This window comes from Gymnoscopelus microlampas, assembly GCF_963454915.1.
Source record: "Gymnoscopelus microlampas genome assembly, chromosome: 23".
Classification (NCBI taxonomy): Eukaryota; Metazoa; Chordata; class Actinopteri; order Myctophiformes; family Myctophidae; genus Gymnoscopelus; species Gymnoscopelus microlampas.
In genome coordinates, this window is record NC_139960.1 from 18,026,785 (window position 1) to 18,035,980 (window position 9,196).

Here is a 9,196-nt window from a genome sequence, read left to right on the forward strand (position 1 = left end):
ACTCTTGAAATAGTCTCTTTTTCTTTTTCCAATCAGCTGTGGCCAACTGGGAATCCAGGATTTATCAGTCGAGCCACCTTTCTGCATGCCTCAGCTCTTCTAGAACTAGAACGTGGTACAGCAATATTTATTGTATTTAAATATTGATCTGGCATACAGGTGCCTAAACATCCTTATATAATAGTGTGTATTAACAGGTTTGTGTCTGTCTGTCTAATAAAATTCATATGGTTCTTAAACTCTTCTCTACCATATTGCAGAATTTAATATACTGCCCAGCCCACGTGTTGTTACCCAGGAACCTCCAGTGTGGGTTGAGGGAGTGGCTACCTTTCTCTCTATCCTCAGTCTTCTCTCTTCTCCTCTGTCTTACCAACTTTGCCTCTCTCTCTTTCTCTCGCCCTCCCCCCACACCCCCTCAAACCTCCACTTCTTCCACACGTGTCCTGTGGTCACCCGTTACCGCACAATACCCAGAGAGAGAGAGAGGGAAGGGAATGCGATGACAAGGCAACATCTAACACCTCCTCTACCCAGCACCTGTCCTCTCCTCTCTCCTGCCATTCCCCCCTCACCTGCTCCCATGTCGTCCTCTCCGTCCTCCACCCATCTTTTCCTTGTCTCTCCTTGCCTTTGTCTGATCTGAATCTTCGGAACTCTCTCAAGCCCCCCCCCCCCCCCCCCACACTCTCTTTTTTGCTCTCTCTCTTTCATCCCCTTTTCTAGTCTCTCTCTCAACTCACCTCTTCTCTCGGGTATTGATGCAGGATGGGCTGTGGTAATTCCTCTGCCAACAACCCAACTGGAGGTAAGTTAAGTGTATGTGTGGTTGTTTGCGTTGTAGCTGTTTGTGTTAATACACCGTTTGTGTTGATGCCCGTCAGTCCCCCAGAGGACGTTGCTGCCGGTGAGACGAGAGAGGAGCAAAGAAAAGAGAAACAGAAGTTTTACCCTGCACAGATCTTCAACAGTGAACTGAAAGGAAGGAGATAATTTTGGTGCTAATTTGAAGAATTATTGTGCTTCCAGCACGCTTGGACAATGTATTATTAAAATATATAAACTAAATGTATCATGTTAGACAACTCAATGTATTGTATGGCTCTTGTCTAGATAACTAGAGTTATTTATTTATCTATAGAAGTCCTGGAATTGGCTATAGGCTTCAATTATTGTATTGTTTAACATTAATGAACTATACCTGGAAGTCGTGGTGTATGTACTTATGTTATTATTTCTATCCTGAGATGAACAAATAAATCAGCACAACAAAGAGTATTTATATAAATAGTTGATTGTTAGTGTGAGACGGGTTCTCTCAGAGATGGAGTGGAGTCAAGTGGAAAAGACGGGGACAGTAAAAGAGCACAGTCATCTGAAATGACAGGTGTTGTGTTTCTATCGGTTTCCTGCTGCTCAGCTGTTTCCCACCCTGGGAGTCTCACAGAGTGTGTGTGTGTGTGTGTGTGTGTGTGTGTGTGTGTGTGTGTGTGTGTGTGTGTGTCAACAGAATACAGTAGTAGTAGTGTATGTTGATATAGATACATGATATTGTTTGTGTGAGAAAATAACAGAACTATGTCGTGTGTGGATGGATGGATAGATAGATATTGTGTGTGTGTGTTTGTGTACACATGCTTGCTACATGTGAGGTAAATGTAAATTAACCTTTCAGTTCCCAGAAGAAGTCATGCATTCTTTCACATTATTTGATTTCTGATTTGACTCAAAAAATGCTCTTTGCAATATGGTGCAGGAGTCTTTAGTCACACGTGTGTGTGTGTGTGTGTGTGTGTGTGTGTGTGTGTGTGTGTGTGTGTGTGTCTCCACAGGTGATGCTGAAGCTTCAAAAGAAGTGTGAGTAACACAATGACTCATTCGCTCAAGTAATTAAGTATTAAGTACAAAATTACCACGTACATTTTCTTTTTCATATAAATGCTTTGCTGTATTGAAATTTAGAGTGCAGAGAGAAATAATGCCTAAAAGAAGCTTGGATGCCAGGTAAACCTAGCATCTGTCTAAAAGCAATCTAATTTATCTACAGTACATGTTATTGTACCTTTGTGGTCGAGGAAAAACTAATTACTTTGACACATGACCGCTGTTCATGCAATATAATCATAAAAAATCTGTTACTGTACGTATGAATGAGGAGCGACACCATGAATCATACATTTGAGAAACGACAGTTTAATTATTGTTAATCGTCACACAATTAAAATCCAGCTGTTTAATGAATCAGGTCTGATTTACTGAAAGAATGACAATTCAGTTGAGATCACCACGTTTTCGGTTCATTTTTACATTCCACTTTACTGTCAATGCACCTTATTGTGCAAAGTGACCGGGGGAAAAAACTCCCTTGCGTAGGCCGATGGCTCACAGGTGACTGTTTGTGTCCCTACTACTCCCTATATAGTCTTTAGTGTTTAGCTGTCCTGATTAGTCACAGAGCAGCAGTGGAACAACAACACTTTCCCAGCATACATGACTCAGCTCTGGCTTGACTTTTCTGATAAACAAATTAACTGGACTTGTTGTGACATCACAACAGTTGCGGTAAAACCCTAAACGCTAATGGAGATCAGTGTTTAGAAAACCAAGGCAAGGGTTTCCAGTTTGATACCCTCTAGTCCAGGGGTCTTCAACAGGGGGTCCGGGATCCGGAGGGGTCCTCAGAGTTACTACAGGAGGGGGCCACCAAATCTTTGTCTGATAGGATTAAAAAAATAGGGTTACAAAATTGTGGGATAAAAAAAACTCCTTCTGAGGAGCTGACTGATGAGAGCTGTCAGTGGTTTTCAAACTATTTCATGTCAAGGACCCCCCAAAAAGGATATGTATTTGGCTGCTGACCCCCCCCCCCCCCCCCCCACCAGGGACCCCCAGAAGCAAATATTTCAGTTAAAAATGTTTGCTTTAAAACATATTTATTCAAAGATTTGCACAAATGTTCACGATAAAAAAATAGAATAGCAAGGCTATTCCTATTTAAGTTGTTGACTGTTCCAATTACTGCATGGCAACAAGGAGTCATGACCAATGAACATGCATGTACACACACACGTACACATACACACGTACACGCACACACGCACACGCACACACATGCACGTACACATGCACATTCACACACTTAAACTCAATACATGTACACAAACACACATGGGCTGGACTTCAAACAGTGCCTAGTTTGACTTGACCTTTACTTTGATGTGACTTTGTTAATTTAGACTGAGTGATCTTTATTTAGCTTCACTGGTCAGAGTGTGTGTGTGTGTGTGTGTGTGTGTGTGTGTGTGTGTGTGTGTGTGTGTGTGTGTGTGTGTGTGTGTGTGTGTGTGTGTGTGTGTGTGTGTGTGTGTGTGTGTGTGTGTGTGTGTGTGTGTGTGTGTGTGTGTGTGTGTGCGTGCGTGCGTGCGTGTGTGTGTGATCTTTAGCTTTATTCATTATTTATTTATGATCAATAACAGGACATCAGAGGAGGCTCCAGCCGAAGATGATGAGAAAAAAATGTAAGTTTTGAGATTGTGTGTGAGTATACATTTAACTTTTATCTACAGTATTATGTATTTAATTATGAGTCTCATTATAAGAGTGAAATGTGATGTTTCAAGGTAAAAAGATTTGTAGGCTTACAATTAGAAAAAGGTTTGAGTTATTTATAATTAGTAAAACTTTAAAATAGCAAATCTACAAGCTCACAATGTGTCGCAGTGCGACACAGTGTGAGCTTGTAGAGGTAGATCTGCTATTTCCGGTACTTAACTTGACACCACGACAATTATAACTCAGGCTTTAGGGATAGTGTTAAAATTGGCATTTATAAAATTGCTATCCTTGAATTCTTATGTCCTGTGTGTCTGTGTGTTCCTCAGAAATTACGGAGGTGTGTATGTAGGTCTGCCCTCAGATCTCAGTAATATGCCTCCTGTTCAGATTGGCTCTACAGTCAGAGGTGAGCCTAAGCACACACTTTTTGCAATGAAAAAAAAAAAAAGTTTTGTGTCACAGGTTTACAGGTGTAAATCAGTGGGTGGAATTAATTTTTGTTCAAGCAAGAAATGGGGGGGGGGGCAGAGAGAGGGAGAGAAAGGACAAAAACAATAAAGAAACATGTCAACGAAAAATCTAAGTAATCTACATGAACACAGCATAAATAGCATAAAAAAGCAGCAGGTGTGTTTGAGGTGCAAAATGTAGCGGCACAATGGCAGGTCCACATAAGCAAAAAATAGTCAGAAATCCTCATGGTAGATCCACAAAGGAAAGTAGTCTGCATAGTGGAACAAAACCACACGAGGCAGGATATTTCACCGTTTAAAAAATAAGCTTTATTGTCCAAAACGACAACAGTGAAACGGTAAACTTCACTGAAAATGGAATCATTTACATTTTCTATTATAAAAACACAAATAGAACCATTTCTAAATTACCGCAATCGTTTCTTTCGAAATATATCCGTAAAAAAAGTTACTTATCCACACTCTTTGGACAACATGCTGATTACGATATACAAGTAATTTATTGCCAGATATTTAACCACTTAAGCCCTAAATACTGTACTTTGTCCTATGATGAATAGCAGATCTACAAGCTCAGCTGCTGTAGATCTACTATTTTTGAAAATGTTTAATTGTTTTTGAAAGGGCTGGCGTGATGGGGGGAATCCAGTTACTGATCAAACACTCACCAGCAATGATTACTATAAATATACAGAGCCTTTTAACAAAATCACTACAAACAAAATACAATACATCTAGATTATTATATATACCAGGGTGTGTGCTCCTGAGAACACTGGCTCTGCTCTATGTAGATGAAGCCAGATATTACAGTATATTAATGAGTATGTGCATGTGGGGGGCTGCATGCTTCCTTTTACGCATTTTGCGTGTGTGTGTGTGTGTTTGTGAGATCCGCAGGGCTTGATAATTGATAATGCCACCCTCTGCAGGGACTCACTTTGGTGGTAGGCACCCTTGGGATCCATTCCAGTAAAGTCAGATCTTAAAGGGGAAGGGTGTCATTTGGGGTCTCAGGGGATGCCAATTGCCTCCCCCTAGTGTTCACATGTAACCTCAAATTGTGTTCTTTTGTGCATATTTTCCCCAACTCTGAACTTGCTGATTAATCATGTTACATGTTGTGTGTTTTCTTATCTGCAACCATACATTTATAAACCACTTTCAACCTGGCATCTCTATTTTGGGAATGTCATTATTATAGGTGAACCTTTTTTAAACATTTACTCTTTCCCCTCCACAAATAGTGAAAGGGAACCCTTGGTCTAGAAAAGTTATATTAGAGCCAGAAATGTCTTTCAGGTGCTTTTATTAAATTGCCATGGGTAGTACAAAGTACTTGTTTCAGAACAAAGCCTTCTTTTGTATTATACAATAACACAATGTATAGACATGCTTTGTGCTGAAACTTGTAATTATTTTTGTTTGCTACCAGTGCCAGTCTAAAAGTACCTGAAGGACATTTCTGGGAGTGCTAGAATCACTCTGACCATTTAGACTGTGCACCTCTGCATATGAAGAGAAGGGAGTCTGGAGAGTTGGTGAATATATTATGTTCTTAGGGTTTTCTCTGAACTGAACTGTCTGTAGCTTTAGGAAAAAACACATCAAAGTACAGAAATGACAAAATAATGAAACATGATGTATCTTCTTGTGTTTGTTAATGTGTGTATTAGGGGTTTCACCAACTAGTCGACCACTATAACCACTAGTCGACACTGTGGCAGTAGTCAAACTGTTTAAATTATTATTTTCATTATTATTATTAATATTTTCTTTATAAATCAGGGCAGTATAAGTAAAGGATATGAGCAGCTGTGGGTCCTGACATAATTGTTCTCTTAATTCATCCATGGGTCATTAATCTGTCATAGTTGTCATATTTGATTTTGTGCCTTCAGTTTGGGGCGCTCAAGTAGAAGACTGACTCCTTAAAGCGCCCTGCTGGCTGCACATACATCCAGGTTTGTCCCTTTTCTACATTATTTAAACCTTTACTGGTTACTGAGACGTTTTTCATGAGAAATTTTAAGTGTTATTGGATGAAACAATTACGATGTACAGTATCTCCACAGACTACTTTGTGCTAGTAGTCGATGGCTATTAAAATTCAGTAGACTATGCCCTAGTGTGTATGTATTGTAAGCATTATGAATGTGGAAATACTACCTTTCTCATCTCTCCCTCTCTCCTCAGATGCTAAGTGACACCCTGGTAAATCATGCACTTTGTTGGACTCTGAGGTAGCCTACACAAACACAGTACTGTATATCACACAGAACACACAGTTGGCCTTCTGTATTTTAATGATAATAATAATAATAATGATGTTTATTGTCCCCGAAGGGATATTTGTCTTCACAAGTCTGTTCAAAAACAACAGAAAAACAACACATAACCATACGTATAGCACAAAACAACATACCAAGACAAAACATGAGGTCCCCACTGTGCACAGAAAACCATCCTATCGACGGGGCAGTTTGTTTAATGCCGCAATGCGGCTGAGGGGACAAAACTCCTGCTAGAACGAACCTTTTCCCACTTCAAGGTTCCGTATCTTCACCCCGATGGCATGAGGTCGAAGTAGCGATACAAGGGATGATAAGCGTGTGATGGCCTTATTGTTCATGTCAGAAAATGTGGAAAGTGTAGTATAGTGAAAAAGCATTCTGAACAATACAACAGAACTGGTTGAATAATGCTTTTGCACAGTAATAACGGAAGATGAGGGGCAACAGATAATGATCTTAACTTGCGGATTACATGAAGTCTTTGCTGAAAACGTTGATGGATAGATGTCATGTGTTGATCAAACCGAAGTCTATTGTCCAAAGTGAGTCCAAGATACAGTATATGAAGCTGTCAACTTGTTTTACTGCTTTACCATGAATGAGGAGTGGATTATGTTAAGTGTGTTTTTTTTTCAATGACCATGTTTTCAGTGATCTACATAAATAGATCCAAATGCACACCTTTTTTTAATGGCAGCAGTGCATTGGAAGAATACTCTAAAATAGTATTAAAATGCATTTTGGTCTGTGTAAAACATTATCTATTTTAAACTTAATCTAATTATTAATCTTGAAGAAGCCCAAACATTATCTAATAAAAATAGACATACATCTGGAATGGGATTGACGTTCCTGACAGCAGTTGTTATTGTTGTGCGTTACGAAATTAAACTATTTTAAACACATCGTCGCTGTCGGGCAGAACCTTGTATCTCCTTATTTCAACCCTTTTTTTGGGGGGGTAAATGAATGCTCTAATTCTTTTTGCTATTTTTGAAATGATTTGGTAAGTCTGTCAGTCGGTTTTATAAATATTGAACCAATGAAAAGTATTAACAAGAACTTCTACATTTGATCCATTGTAACACAGGTTTATTTTTCCCATTTCCTGTGGTAATGGTTTTGGTTACCACCTGACAGCGACAATATCCAAACCATTATTTTTGTTTATGTGAAATGGATTTTGGCATTTTCATTTTATATAAGTGATATACTCCTCCTCTCCATTTCCTTGACTCATTAGGACTTGCCAGTCTTCAGAGGGAGAGACAGAGAGTGGGTCCTGTGTACAGCGTTGGCTTAAAACGATGGACGTCGTCGGCAGAGAGTGGGCCCTGTACAGCATTTATCCATGTCAGCAGCTTGTCACTGATAACCAGTGATGCACAGTTACCAAGTACCTTTACTCAAGTACTGTACTTAAGTACATGTTTTGTGTTTCTGTACGCATTTGTATTTTTGGGTACTTAAGACTGTCACTCCACATCATTTTAAATACAAATATTGTACTTTTTGAGTGCACTGCCATTCTAGGAGAGACTAGCCGATCAAGACAAGCTAATGTCGCCGAATGTTCTGCCCAGAATAGGGACGCTAATGTTCAAGTGGTTAAACTGAATATCCACACATTACTACAACATTATTACTGTTACTTCTACATTACTATGATGTTGCTGCTACATTTTATTACTGTTACTTCTATGTTGCAACTATATTTACTACTACAACTACTACATTGCTGCAATGTTACTGCTACATTATTACTATTACTACTGCATTGCTACAATGTTACTACTGCATTATTGCTGTTACTTCCACAATACTGCTACTACATGACTACTATATCACTGCTAAATTGTTACTGTTACTACTGCATTACATATACATGTTGGGCTTATCATGACTTACAACAAGATTGTAATCATAGAATGAGCCTTAATAGGCTCTATGCACAGCAGCCATATTGGACAGAAATTGGGCTTCTTCCTTGCTTCCTTCACAGGTGTTACCGATGATACTAATGAAGGCTCTGTTCCATTTAGTGTAGTGCACAATGGTTCTCAAACTTTTTCATTTCAAGGACCCCCATAACTCTGAGTGTACAAATGGAACCAAATGGACCCGGGAGGGTCCATTTGGTTCCATTTGTACACTCGCAGAGTTACACCCTCTCAAGGAACCATGGGGGTCCCTGGACCACACTTTGAGACCCACTAGTGTTTCCAGTGAGCCGACATGCACAATATCAGCACCCTGACTCTGTTTGACCAGAATGGAACAGAGCCTTCATTAGTATCATTGTTAACACCTGTGAAGGAAGTAAGAAGAGGCCCAATTTTTCTCCAAAATGGCTGCTGTACATAGAGCCTATTGACTGTCAACTGCATTGGCAACACTACACACAACTCAATCGCAGTGCAAGTCAGAAGAGTAGAGCTTGGACTTCTTCGTCTTCTTTCGGCTAATTCCCATCATGGGGCACCACAGCGGATCACCTGTTTCCATCTGATTCTGTACTGAATAGAGTTTTTATTACTTTAACCAAACATGGGTAAATTATAAGAATCAACAATCAAGGTTTATTTGTCACTTGCTCATGCAGGTACAAGCAGTGAAATGGTAGGAAAAGAAAATACAGGCAGGTTTATCTGATTCAGGGCTGATTTGAAGCAAAATGACCCTGTTGTCATGAACTTCGTTGACGTTGAGCTGTCATTTCACACAGTACAGTTTATGTTAATTCATCTTAATCTCTTTTCCACTACAAAGGATAACCCAGAACCTGAAACGTTCCAGAACCCGTGAAGTTCTTTGATGTTTTTTTGTTTGTTTCCATTATAACTAGAACCACCCCTGCCTGATGGGCTAGGTACG

General features: G+C 39.6%; 1 long non-coding RNA gene across 1 annotated transcript; it reads left to right on the forward strand.

The window, feature by feature from the left end:
• Positions 1–705: 705 nt before the first annotated feature.
• On the forward strand, positions 706–8,261 carry LOC311039713. The gene is made up of 7 exons (XR_014600190.1): positions 706–808; positions 1,833–1,857; positions 3,477–3,518; positions 3,882–3,961; positions 5,930–5,992; positions 6,225–6,271; positions 7,566–8,261. It is a non-coding gene; the product is annotated as an uncharacterized lncRNA (long non-coding RNA).
• Positions 8,262–9,196: the final 935 nt, after the last annotated feature.